The sequence below is a fragment of the Nicotiana tabacum genome, chromosome 16, assembly GCF_000715075.1.
Source record: "Nicotiana tabacum cultivar K326 chromosome 16, ASM71507v2, whole genome shotgun sequence".
Lineage (NCBI taxonomy): Eukaryota > Viridiplantae > Streptophyta > Magnoliopsida > Solanales > Solanaceae > Nicotiana > Nicotiana tabacum.
Genome location: NC_134095.1, coordinates 134,573,070 through 134,587,845, shown reverse-complemented (window position 1 = coordinate 134,587,845; position 14,776 = coordinate 134,573,070). Strand labels below are relative to the sequence as shown.

General features: G+C 39.8%; 1 long non-coding RNA gene across 1 annotated transcript; it reads right to left on the bottom strand.

The window, feature by feature from the left end:
• Positions 1-6,500: 6,500 nt before the first annotated feature.
• Positions 6,501-10,002, bottom strand: LOC107807512 (uncharacterized). The gene is made up of 2 exons (XR_001652911.2): positions 9,055-10,002; positions 6,501-6,717 (listed from the first exon to the last, which is right to left on the bottom strand). It is a non-coding gene; the product is annotated as an uncharacterized LOC107807512 (long non-coding RNA).
• Positions 10,003-14,776: the final 4,774 nt, after the last annotated feature.

The following is a 14,776-nucleotide window of genomic DNA, read 5'->3' as shown; positions in this document are numbered from 1 at the left end:
TCGTTATCCAGGTGGGTGCCTGATTACAAAAAACTTGAATTGTATTCCCTCGTTATCCAGGTGGGCGCCTGATTACAAAAAACTTGAATTGTATTCCCTCGTTATCCAGGTGGGCGTCTGATTACTAAAAACTTGAATCGTATTCCCTCGTTATCCAGGTGGTTGCCTAATTGCCAAAATTTGAAATGTATTCCCTCGTTATCCAGGTGGGTGCCTGATTACCAAAAACTAATGAGGTGGGTGCCTGATTTCCAACAACTTGAATTATATTCCCTCGTTATCCAGGTGGGTGCCGGATTACCAACAACTTGAATTGCATTCCCTTATTATCCATGTGGGTGCCTGATTACCAAAAACTTGAATTGTATTCCCTCGTAATCCAGGTGGGTGCCTGATTACCAAAAACTTGAATTGTATTCCCTCGTTATCCAGGTGGGCGTTTGATTACCAAAAACTTGAATTATATTCCCTCGTTATCCAGGTGGGCGCCTGATTACCAGAAACTTGAATTGTATTCCCTCATTATCCAGGTGGGTGCCTGATTACCAAAAACTAACCAGGTGGGTGCCTGATTTCCAACAACTTGAATTTTATTCCCTCGTTATCTAGGTGGGTACCTGATTACCAACAACTTGAATTGTATTCCTTCGTTATCCAGGTGGGCGCCTGATTACCAACAACTTGAATTGTATTCCCTCGTTATCCAGGTGGGCGCCTGATTACCAAAAACTTGAATTGTATTCCCTCGTTATCCAGGTAGGTGCTTGATTACCAAAACTTGAATTGTGTTCCCTCGTTATCCAGGTGGGTGCCTAATTACCAAAACTTGAATTGTATTCCCTCCTTATCCAGGTGGGCACCTGATTACCAAAAACTTGAATTGTATTCCCTTGTTATCCAGGTGGACGCCTAATTACAAAAAACTTGAATTATATTCCCTCATTATCCAGGTGGGCGCCTGATTACCAAAAACTAACCAGGTGGGCGCCTGATTACCAAAATCTTGAATTGTATTCCCTCGTTATCCAGGTGAGCGCCTGATTACCAAAAACTTGAATTGTATTCCCTCGTTATCCAGGTGGGCGCCTGATTACAAAAAACTTGAATTGTATTCCCTCATTATCCAGGTGGGCGCCTGATTACCAAAATCTTGAATTGTATTCCCTCGTTATCCAGGTGAGCGCCTGATTACCAAAAACTTGAATTGTATTCCCTCGTTATCCAGGTGGGCGCCTGATTACAAAAAACTTGAATTGTATTCCCTCATTATCCAGGTGGGCGCCTGATTACCAAAATCTTGAATTGTATTCCCTCGTTATCCAGGTGGGCGCCTGATTACAAAAAACTTGAATTGTATTCCCTCATTATCCAGGTGGGTGCCTGATTACCAAAAACTTGAATCGTATTCCCTCGTTATCTAGGTGGGTGCCTGATTGCCAAAATTGAAATGTATTCCTTTGTTCTTCGGGTGGGCGCCTGATTGCCAAAACTTGAATTGTTTTCCCTTGTTATCCAGGTGGGCACCTGCCATTACAACATTGGACAAAACAAAAGAAATTTTCTGCCCAGTTTGGAATCTGGGCACATTTGTGAGTGTTAATCGAATCATGTTACCTAAAGAGCTCTAAGAATTTAAAAGCTAAATCTCATTATTCAGGAGGGCCCTGAAAACTTCAAATTAAATCTCATCTTAAGAGTGACAACTTTAAATCTAAATTATATTTCCTAATGGTAGAACTTACGCTAAATCTTGTTATCTATGAAGATCTTGAAATTTAACTAGATCCCATTATCCAGGAGGGTCTTGAAAATTAAAAAATTAAATCCCATTATCCAGGAGGGTCCGTAAAAGTAGAGAATAAACTTACCTGAGCCATGCTCTCTTCTTGGAGGATTCTGAATAGAATTTCTTGCCCCTGAGCCATGCCTTCTTCATGGGAGGGTCCCTGTGGATTAACAAATTTCTTGCCCTTATTTCAGACAAATAAAATCTTGTTTGTTTGAAAACGTGGTGGTTAGTTTGTGGCATCATTGTTGAGTGTTTGCTTCTGCACTTACCAAGATAACTTTGATTTCAACTTGGACGACCTTGACTGTTATCGACTACCCATTTTCTTTCAACCCTTATCACAGAAAATACCTCTGCTCCATTTGATCCCAATATATTCTATATGTCGCATTTTGCTTATAAATTGACATTTATCGAACCCTTTCATTTCACATGAATCCCAAAGCATGTTGATTGTTACCCACTCAATGTCCATACCATTTTTCTTTGACTTATGCCACTTTGATGTGCTAGCCAAATTCGTTTTGTGCAATTGGAAAGTTGGTAGTAAATTTTAAAGTCATTTCTCACTTGTTCTGATCAAACAGACTCAAGAAGGGACTCAAACAAAACAAGAGGAACAAAATAAGGGACAAGGAAAAGAGATGATACCTAATAAGAAAATTACAAAGTAGAAATTTATCAGATGTGGATACCAACTCTAATGACCATGACATGCACCTTTGGATTAAGTGGCCTAATCTCTCAAGCAAGTCTAATAATCAACTCTTATTGTACCTCTTCGCTGTGAAACTGGGCTTCAGCGCTTCAGTTGTCCCATTTGATCCACAATCCTCAGTCGACTTATAGTGCCCTGAAGGTTTTCACCATCAAGCCTCTCTCATTTTGCTCTTTTCTCAACTCACCGTCGTCTTACGGCTCCCCTGAGAGTTTTCACCGATAAGACTCTCTCATTTTATCATTTTCTCTCATTGTGCTGAGAACAAAGGTATTACCCATGATGCACGAAGATCATACTTTCACCATACACTTGATTTGACATCCTCAGAGATTGGTTGGAAGGTCTTTCTTTGGACCGTAATGTAGGCTTTTGGACAGGGTTAGAAAAGGAAGGGTGGCATAAAGGCTCAAAATAATTTAAGATGCAAGGGTTCAAAATTACAACTTTTGGAATCAGATCTTTTGGCAAAATTAAAACTTCTGCCCAGTTTCTTGGAGTTTGGAGAATTATTATTTCTTGGGATTTCTAAGAAAAACTGCCCCACTCTTGACTTCGGGGAATTATGCAATATTTTATTTGGTGTGACCGAACCGTAAGGCTGCCTACGTATCTTGTGGTGACAAGAATCAGGTCGAACGTAGTTCAAAAGACAAAGTTGTTGTTTCTTTTTCTTCTTTTCCTTTTCTTTTTTTTTTCTTTTTCTTTTTTTTTCTTTTCTCCTTTTTTTCTTTTTTTTATCTTTCTCTCTTTTCCTTTTTTTTTCTTTTTCTCTTTTTCTTTTCCTTTTCGAGTTCCTAACTCTATTTCTGATTCCAAAAGAGGGGTTTGAAATAAAAAAATTAGGACTCAAAATGGGTAGCAAAGGATAAAAGTATTTGAGTAGCAGAATAAAATACCTTCGTCATACCAAACTTTAAGAATGCCAGGTACAAGTATGCAATTGAAGATAAGCAAATAAATCACACATAGTATTCATTGAAGGCATCAACACAAACAAAAAGTACCAATGGGCAATACCTTTATCCCAATGAATGACCCTTGCCAGTTCGAAGCAGACTTGACTCAACCTTATATTGATGTGGAAGAATGCATTTCAGCACTGGCTGATTTACCTCATACTGCTTGACAGACATTTCCTTGTTGTATATTCTTACCAACCTCTTGATTTCCCAGACTTACTGCCTCAGTTTCACTTAATTCAAAGTTCAGGTCATCTCAGAATGCGTAAATCTTTAATTGTTTCCTCAAACGCATCCGTTTATCATATTCAAAACTGTGTCATTGCTTCGTGATTAGACTAACTTTCAAGATCAGGATGAGAATTATGCGTGCATGTCATGTCACTAGAGTCGGCATGAAAAGGACTATAATAGGAAAAAAGACTTAAACAAAAACTGACTAGAATTAACAGAAAATAGGAGATTGCATTAGACAGATGATGAAAAGGGTTTGAACAAGACAAGCAAAATAGACATGGGTTACAACCCTGGAACAATCCTAAATAACACTAGACGAGTTACTACAACTAAACGAACTAGACAAAGTGAGAAGAAGAAGAGTTTGAGCCACAAGACAATATCCGGATTACAACCCTGAAATAACCCGGACAAACAGAAATGACAACAAAATAAACTACCAAAACTCCTCCCTGGCTAGCCAAGAAAGGAGTGTCTTTCCAATTACTAAGCTCGACATCTTAGCCACTAGGTTGCACATCAAAATTACCCGGATCTTCACCAATTTCAATATCCTTAACTTCAGTCAGCAAGTTCCCAAGAGGATTCTCATACTACCTGTCACTGTGCATCTTCCCCACAAAGTGTGCAGGTAAAGGTTTTTGCGCGATATTCTGGGTGTCATTGTCCTGGACCACAATTATCCCTTCTTGAATCATTCTTACTATCTCCCTTTCCAAAGCACGACAATCTTCAATGTTATGCCCTTGGACATTAGAGTGGTACATGCATCGTAGAGTAGGATCAAAACCTTTTGCATATAGGTCCGGAGTATAGCCAAGGAGCAGCTCAATCAGGCCAGACTGTTTTAACTTTTCAAACAAGCTTGTGTAGGATTCTCCGATTGGCGTAAAACTATTTCTTTGCCTTTATTCCCCTCTATTCCCCTGTTTCCTAGGGTTGTTGGGTGCTTGACAATGTTGTGAAGGTGAAAGAGTATTATGCAGTGCTGGTGATCGCCATGATTAGTGACCCAGTGGTTGAACAAATGACTAGACGTTGTTCGGAGGATAGTACTGATGTGGATTATATGGAGCTCGGGGATAGGTTTGGGGTTGGGGTCGGGGTCGAGGCTGAGTATATTGGTGAGGTGGACCCGTTGGGCTATGTCGCGATCCTGATACAACCATGGCAACAACATCATGTTTCTTCTGAATTCTCTGTGTTGTGGCTTTTAAGGCAGAATAGCTCATGATCTTACTTGACTTCAGTCCCTCTTCCACCATTTCTCCCATCTTTACCACATCATTGAAAGGCTTACCAATGGCTGAGATTAAATGGCCAAAGTAAGTAGGCTCCAGGGCTTGAAGAAAGTATTCAACCATCTCATCTTCTTCCATCGGAGGATTGACCCGTGCAACTTGCTCCCTCCATCGGAAACCATATTCTCTAAAGCTTTCAATGGGCTTCTTTTCTACCTTAGTTAGGGATAGGCGATCCGGGACAATATCTATGTTGTACTGAAAATGCCGAGCAAAGGCCTGAGCCAACTCGTTCCATGTGTACCACCTGCTGGCATCCTGGCGGGTGTACCATTCTAGAACTGCCCCACTCAAACTTTGGTTGAAGTACGCCATCAGTAATTCGTCTTTTTCTCTGGCGCCTCTCATTTTACTGCAATAAACTCTCAGATGAGCTACAAGATTCCCATGTGTCATACAAGTCAAACTTGGGCATCTTGAACCCGGTAGGCAGTTGAACATCAGGGAACAAACACAAATCCTTATAATCCATACTCACCTGGCTTCCTAACCCCTGCATATTTCTCAATGATTGCTCCAGACTCTTTACCTTCCTAAACATCTCCTCCTACTCTGCGTTCTTGGGTGGTTTCTCAGTTTCAACATGAGGCTCAAAGTGAGGAGTGTAAGAATAAGGATCTGGGACATTGAAAGTCAGTTCCACGGCATGGTATTGGGTATCTGGAGCTAGGAATGCGGTTGTTTTGGCTGGTGGAGCATGGAAAGTTTGGGAGGAAGTTCCAGGATAATTGTGGTAAGGGGTGAAGCCTGGGGCGTATTGAGGAGAAAGAGCAATAGTAGTAGGAACCTGGGCTTGTGTTAGTGGTGGGATAGTTGCAGGGTTTTCAGTGTACTTAGTGGGGAAGGAAGGTGGAGGATGCCCCCTGATCCAAGTTTGATACATTTCTGCCATCTGTTGTTTCAACCTTCGGACCTCCTCTTTATGTTCCGATTCTGATTCTACAATCTCCATTGGTGGGTGTACAACCCCAGTGTCTGTTTCTTTGCTAGCCATGACTGTCTTGTGCTTTCTGGTGTTGTATGGACGAATCACCAAAGTGCCACAAACTAACCACCCTCTGTTATAATAACAATAAAAGTAACAAAGAGGAGCAAAACGAAGCCAACATGTTAGCGTTAGGACATTTATCAGCTAAAAATATCACATTTCGTGCAATGCCCCTAGTCACAGTTAACGGTTCTAGAATGGCTTCGAGGGTACGAAGGTCATATGGCATCATCCCAGTTTCACTCTTCTTGCCCCATTTCCTTCTTCATTTTCCTTTCTAACACCACTTGGTTTTTCATTTCTTTCCCCCTCTTTTCTTTCCGCTCATTTCTCACGTCCCACAACTTCATTCTTTTTTTCTCTTTTTCTTCATTTTGTTTTCTTCTTCTTTTTTTGTGTTTTTTTTAAAATGATGATTCGATCGAACCCTATGTAGGTTGCCTACGTATCATGTCCCTCATGAATAAGATCAAGCGTAGTTCTGAAAAAGTAATGGACAAAATAAATTAAGAAACAAAAATCTTTTTGAATTTTTCATTTATATTTTTTTTGGTCTTTCAAATACAAAACAGAAAGTACGATAATGAAAGACTCGACAAACTCTTAAACCACCTAAGAGACTTAAAAATAGGCTCAAAATATAAAACGTCTCCTCAAGTAACTCCTGAACGCAATTGTCCTGGGTTTCTGTCATGCTCGAGTCCTGGTACGTAGAACCACACCTGAATGAGAAAAATAGGACCAAATAGATTAGAGACTCGAGACACTATGTGAGACCACACCTCCTATTGGACACATGCAAGACAACTATTTTTGAAAATTAACCTGCATGGCAAAGAGTAGCTATTAATAAAAACTCAACAAGATTGGCCTTATGGACATGGAAAATGCCTCACTAAGGCTTTTATGGATTCAAACTCCCAATATCATGGCCCAAAATTAATTTGTGGAAATTCCCCATTTTGCAAAAATGACCGATATGGCCAAAAGTGGCTAAAAATGCAAACTCAGAAGGACGGACCTTAAGGTAGTGGGACACTTAGTTGCGAACTCAGGATTCTGAGACATGAGTCAATGAACTACTTTTGCAAAAATGACCCCATTTTGAAAGAATGGCCAATGTGGCCAAAAGTGGCTAAACATGCAAGATATGGCTAAGACCCCGCAAAGCCAAGAACCTAAGACTTACTAGGAAGACCGGACCCTATGTGGGTTGCCTATGTATCACGTCTCGAAAAACGAGAATCAGGTTCGCGTAGTTCGGGAAGATTGGACATGGGAGAAAGCTTAAAAATGACACTAATTCGAAAAAATATATTTTTGTCTTTTTGAAAATGATGGGAAATGTAAAATATTTTTGGATTTTCTTTTTCTTTCTTTTTTTGATTTTTTGGAAAATGATGGGAAAGTGTAAAATCTTTTTTTTTTGGTCTTTTTTTTTTAAAAAAAAAGTTGTGAAAGAAAAATATAACTAGCCCTACTTGCTTCATTTTTCACCCTTCTTTCCCAAGTATCGGTCCGTCAAATGACCTTTCTACCCTCAAAGATGCAACATGTATCACATAGGGATGATTGAATGTTTTTTGGGCCACGGACCCATTTTGACAAAATTTGGATAGGCTTCCTACAAAGGGACACGGTACCTGGGACCGAGCCCTGCTAGGTCTAAATGACATGATGAAAATAAAAATGACCTAAAGGCTGACCTAAGTTTGGGGTTCACTAACAAGTCAATTCGGGGGAGCGTATGGTCGATGGTGGCTGCTCAAGCTTTCCACCCACTCCATACGTCCGGCGGCCCCCCTCCTAAATTAAGGGTGACTCAACAAAGAGTTCGTGCACGCGACGCGTACTCCGGGACTTGTTGCAGAAAGAAGACTCATGGTTATCCAAATGATGACAGTTTATAAAGCATTAACTCATTAAGAAAAGCGATAAACAAGTAACCAACAAAACAAAAAATAAAACAAACAAACTAAACAAACAAAGCAAATAAAGAAAACAAACACCTCAACCGAATATCCTAAAAGCCAACAAGATCAAGTATCAGCTCGAACCTACAACTCCCCAGTAGAGTCGTCAGAGATGTCACACTCCTTTTTTTAACCAAACTTCACTAACCCCTCTTAAATAAATAAAAGGAATTTATAAAGCTTGAAAAGGGTTTTTAATTAAAAAGTGACGAAATTTTGTGCAAAAGGAAATTACTCAGAGTCGCCACCTGACATTGATTTCGGTGTGTCAGGTCACCGTATTTTTTGAAAATAATTTTTTCTTTTAAAACACTTGGACTCTAAAACCAAGTCCGCGCCAGAGATTCGGCTAAGGGGGTTCATTTGACTCAGGGAGAAGGTGTTAGGCATTCCCCAAGTCCTGTAACTAATACGGTTGCGTACATGATCAAGTTGGCTTTTAGAATGTTCGAATTGAGGTAAAACACACAAAAAAAATAAACATCCAAAAGGTTCGAGGTCGTCCCTTCCTAATAAAAGAAAAATAAAACAAAATAAAGAAAGTCTTCTTAACTTATACTACGCCTCCATTGATGATTCCACGACTCCATTTACATTTACTTCGCGGCATTCCCCGAATGAATTTATCTAAGGGACAACCTCTCACCTTACATTCAAACATTATAAGTTAAACTAAACATCCTGAGGCTTGCCTACCCAAATGATGACGGCCTAAGCATGTTACTAGCGGGGAAGTGAAGAGTTAATAATAACTAAATAGAATTACTAAACTTTAAATGTATTTCCGTTTTCTTTCAATTTTTATTTTTTTCAATTATACGGCCTTTTAATTCAAGCTTAACTAATGAAATAATGATGTAATATTTTCTTTTTAAACAATACTCCACCCACACCCATTTATGTAAAACTTGAGCAATTGAATACCAATTTAGTGATCACAAAATTAAATCAAATTACAGTTCCATGTGTTCAAACCAACAGATTCAAAACTATAAACACTTAAACACGGAAGTAAGGCAAAACACAAGTAATGGAAGAAGATTAAATCTAACTAAAAGTAAATGAGATAGTAGAACAGAAAGGAACCTGTTAAGAAAGTGTTCTTTAGTACCCGAAAATTGAAATAGCTTTGCCAAAGTGTAAATCTGAATGAAGGAGACAACAATGAGACAAATCCGAAACCACGAACCAAACTCTAACCGGCAACCCAAAATCAGCAAACTCTACGAGCAGCAACAAAATCGGCCAGAACCTCAGTTAGAATTGATGGAGTCGAATGAAAGATGACGAGCTAACTGGTTTCCGGCGAAGCTCGACTTCGAGCACATCTTCAATGTAAGATTTCAGAGCTGAAAAAATAGTGACCTTTTTATGTGAGTTTCAGCTGGTACGTAGGAGAAACAAATCGAGGGGTCGATGGTTGTGGGTCGACTGATTTTCAGTTCCATTTTGAGATGAAAAAAGGATAGTTTTCGAGCTGGTTTTTAGGGGATTTTCGGGTTAGTTTCCGCTGGTTCCCGTGAAGCTCGCCGGCAATGGAACCCGGATGTTTGAGATCTAGAAACAGTTGGGATGGGAGTGCTTTTGTGTGCGTTAGCTTCAAGAAAATGAGACGAGGGGTCGTTCGTGTCAGCCCGGAGAGAGAGGAGGTCAGTTCGCCAGAGTTGAAGGGGTCGCCGACGGCTGGAGATGGAGGAGTTAGCTGGTCGTGGATGTGTGTGGAGTGGTCGCCGGCAGGTGAAGGTTGATTCGGCAGCTGACTGTTCTTTTAGGGTTTTTTGTATCTTTTTGTCTTGTGTTCAAGAAAAAGATCTCATGGGATTCTTCTTATGGTTTGTCCTGGAGAAGAAGATGAAGGTCTGCTCCATGTTTTGTGTAATCTGTTGAAGAAGATGAAGGTCTTCTCCATGTGAAATACGGTTGAACCCCTCCCTCTAGGTCTACGGTTTTTGATTTTTCTTGTATATTATCTTAAATAGGTGTCTAGGTTTGGGCTTTTGAGTTAATGGGCTAAGGGGTTGGTTTAATTGGGCTACAAGCAAGACTAAATTGGTCCGAAAACTAATTCTATTCTCTCCTCCTTTTTGTATATAAAAATAATATAGGAAACAAGATAACTATTAAAAATACTACTTAATCTTACTTAAAAAATAACTATTAAAATAATACTAACCGTTTAAAATAAACCTATTTTTTGGTATTTTTTTCAAGATTAAAAATGTCTACAAAATCTTAATGAAAGTATTTTTTGTAATTTTCATCTATGTGATAAAAAATAATGTAAAAGAGTCAAAATTAGTTGAAATAACTATATTAGGCTTAAACTAAGTATTTAAGTGATAAAATATGTAAAATCTTGGGGAGGGTCAAAAATCGCATGTCTACAATTCTAACTTAGATTCATGAAAATTAGGTGTAATAATCAATGGATATTTAATATCCATACAAAGTGATTAAAAGTCACTTACCTCTTCAATCTAGGTAGAAACCTCTCCAAAGATCGCCCTAGTTCGAACTTCAAAATCCCAAAAATGAGAAAAACAACTAAACCCTTCGATTTTAAATGTTGCCCAGCAATTCGCTCCTGCGGCCCTCAGAGTCGCACCTGCAACGCCGCACCTGCGGACTCAACCATTGCATGTGTGAGATTTCATTAGTTCCCCAACCTAGCGCACCTGCAGTCAAAGATCTTCACATGTGAGACCTCTTCTGCGGCCCCTCGTATGCTCTTTTGCATCGGCACCTACGGATTGCCTATCGCATCTGCGACCAAAGCCAAGCCCAACACACTCTGCACTTGCAGACCTCTCATCGTAGATGCGCTTTCGCTTCTGCAGAAACACCCATGCATCTGCAATCCTCCCGGACTTCATTTTTTTTCGCACCTGCGCCCATGACGCTGCAAGTGCAAACGCACCAGATGCCTGAAACTTCAGCCAACACTCCAAGAACAAAACTAATCCGAATTTAATCAAAAAAACCTTGACCCCCGGAACCCCATCCAACTATATTAACAAGTCCTAAAACACTATACGAACTCGTTCGAAGCCTCAAATCATGTCAAACAAAACCAAAACCACGAATCGCACACTTCCAACTTCTAAAACCAATGTCGAACCATATCAAACCAACTTCGATTGACCTCAAATTTTGCATGCAAGTCATAAATGATACAACGAACCTATTCCAACTTCCGAAACCAAAATTCAAACCTGATATCCACAAAGTCATTTCTCAACCAAACCACTTAACCTTCCAAACCTTCAATGTTTGCCAAAATGCACCAAATCAGCCTACAAACCTCCAAATTAACATTCGCACATACGCCTAAGTCCAATATTACTGTATGAAGCTATCGGAACCATCAGAACTCAATTCTGAAGTCTTTTACATAGAAGTCAACATTCGGTCAACTCTTTCAACTAAGCTTCCAACCTTAGGACTAAGTGTCCCAACTCACTCCAAAATATCCCTAGAACCAAACTACCCACCCCGGGAAGTCACGTAACCATAAGTGAACATAGAATAAGCAATAAATAGGTAAAGGGGTTACAATACACAAAACGATAGGTCGTGTCATCACATTCCCTCCTCTGAAACATATGTTAGTTCTTGAATGAGTCTAGAATCATACCTGGAGCCTCAAATAGGTGTGGGTGACTGCTCTGCATCTCATTCTCATCCTCCCAAGTAGCCTCCTCGACTGGCTGACTTCTCTAGCAAACTTTCACTGATGCAATATTCTTTGACCTCAACTTTGAAACTTGTCGATCTAAAATGGCTACTGACTCCACGTCATAATCCAAATTCCCATCTAACTGAACCGTGTTGAAATCTAAAACATGTGAATCATCACCGTAGTACTTCCAGAGCATAAAAATATGAAACACAAGGTAAACACCTGATAAGCTAGGTGGCAATGCAATCTTGTAGGCCACCTCTCGAATCCTCTCAAGCACTCAAAAGGACCAATATACCGAGGGCTCAACTTTCCTTTCTTCCCGAACCTCATCACACCCTTCCTGGGAAAAGCATTGAGTAAAACCTTCTCACCCACCACATATGCAATATCACGAACCTTCCTATTAACATAATTATTCTGTCTGGACTATGCTGTATGAAGCCGATCCTAAATCAACTTGACTTTCTCCAAGGCATCCGAAGCAGATCATTACCCAATAACCTAGCCTCCCCTAGCTCAAACCAACCGAGTGGAGATTGACAATGCCTCCCATATAATGCCTTATAAGGAGCCATCTGAATACTCGATTGGTAGTTGTTGTTGTTGGCAAAATTTACAAGCGGTAGAAACTGATCCAAAAAACCCCCGAAATCTATAACACAAATGCATAACATATCCTCCAAGATCTGAATGGTGCACTCGGATTGTCCGTCCATCTAGAGGTGGAATGTTGTATTCAACTTAACCCGTGTGTGCAACTCTCACTATAATGCTCTCCAAAACTATGATGTGAAATGTGTGCCTCAATCAGAAATAATGGACACTGCCACACCATGAAGTCGAACAATTTTATGGATATAGATGTGAGCCCGCCGCTCTGAATAATAGGTAGTCAAAACCGGAATGAAATATACGGGCTTAGTCAATTGGTCCACAATCAACCAAACTCCATCAAATTTCTTCAAAGTCCATGGGAGCCTAAAAATGAAATCCATGATAACATTCTCCCATTTCCACTCGGGAATCTCAAGTCTCTGAAGCAAACCGCCTAGACTTTGATGCTCGTACTTCACCTAGTGACAGTTCAGCACCGAGCCACATGTTGTACTATATCTTTCTTCTTTCTTCCCTACCAATAGTGCTGCCTCAAATCCTGATACATCTTAGCGGCAACTGGATAAATGAAATACCTCGAACTATGAGCCTCCTCAAGAATCAACTCACGTAACCCATACACATTGGGCACACAAATCTGACTCTATATCCGCAACACCCTGTCATCTCCAATAGAAACCTCTTTGGCATTACCGTGCTACACCGTGTTCTTAAAGATAAGCAAATAGGGGAAGAACACTCAGTCAAATTTTCAGCCTGACCCAATGGTGAAACGTGATTTAAAGCTGGCTGGTCAGAGCAAAAATCTACAGCAAAACAAACACTTTTTCCTCTCTCTTCTCTCTTGATAAAAGATCTCTCAAAAACCACTCTTATGCACTAATGTGTTTCAAAGACTTATATCAATAAGCATAGAACAATTCTCTAAGTTTGCTCTATTTATAGATAGGCTGGGAGTTTGGGCATAATTATTAAGATATTGCCATGGGACCAGGAGGTCACGGGTTCGAGCCATGGAAAAGGTCTCTAGTAGAAATATAGGTTAAGGTTGTGTACAATAAACCCTTGTGGTTCGACCCTTCCCGGACCTTACGCATAGTGGGAATTTAGTGCAGGGGGCTACCTTTGCTCTATCTATAAATAATGAGTGGTGCTTTCTCTTAAAACTAAAACCAACTCTAAATAGGAATAATAATCGAATTCAATTTCGAATAGGAATGAATACCAAAGAGGAATAGGATTAGGTCATTGGGCTTTAGCTGGACAACATGGGCATGGCCCAACAAAGTCGAGTTGGAAGAGACTCATTGTCATAGCCATATAATAAATTATTATTGATTGCAAGGAGTAAGTGAACTTTTATCATATTTTATTTTTATTGGTTCAACGTTAATTACCGTGTTTGAAATAGTGATATTTAATAAAATCAATCTCCCAAAACAAAATAAAATACATAGTCAATATAGAAGAGTAAAATTCGTAATTGAACAATGTGATGCAAGCATGACACATTTCATGAAGCTTACATACATGATCATGTCCCATATCTTACTTATCATATATGTAAAACATCAGCCATCACAATGCCTGCATCAAACTATTTGCAACCACGACATGTTACAAGTAGTGCCATGTTGTCTATAAACACGGCCATCTTTAGAGGTAGGGGTGTGCTAGCACCTGTTAGCCTCAGTAAAAAAATTGTAAATATATCGAGGATCCCCTATATATTTTACTTGGCTCCCCCAATTATAAAAGTTAAATGGGTGTTAATTGAGAAGTTCACTCAAGTTCCTTACCTCGTTTGATGACCTGGGTTCGAGGCCCAACTAAGGGTGCTAATGTAACGACCCAACCAGTCGTTTCATGAGTTACCGCTCCATTTTCCCCCTTTCTGCTTCTTATTGCCTTGTTCAGCGGTATTATATGTTATCAGGTTGGTTGGCTCAGGTACGGAAAGGTTTTGGTAAGGTTTAAGACACTTTGTCTCTTTTAAGTAAGCTTAAGTTGGAAAAGTCAACTGGATGTTGACTTATGTGAAAAAGGGATCGGATGTGAGTTCCAATGGTTCAGATAGATTCAGAAGATGATTTGGGACTTAGGAGCATGACTGAAATGTGTTTTGGAGGTCCGGAGTAGATTTAGGTTTGAATTGGCGGAATTGGGATTTTGACATTTTCTGGTTGATAGGTGGAATTTTGATATAGGGGTCAGAATGGAATTTCGGGAGTTGCAGTAGGTCCGATGTGTCATTTGAGATGTGTGTGCAAATTTCAAGTCATTCGGACGTGGTTTGATAGACTTTTTGATCGAAAAAGGAATTTGAAAGTTTTTGGAATTCTTAAGCTTGAATTCGATGTGATTTTGGTGTTTTGATGTTGTTTTGAGCGTCCTGAAGGTTGGAACAAGTTTGAATGAGGTTATGGGATATGTTGGCATGTTTGGTTGAGGTCCCGAGGGCCTTAAGATGGATTTGGATGGATGACAGAAGAGTTGAAGCTTGAATGTTGC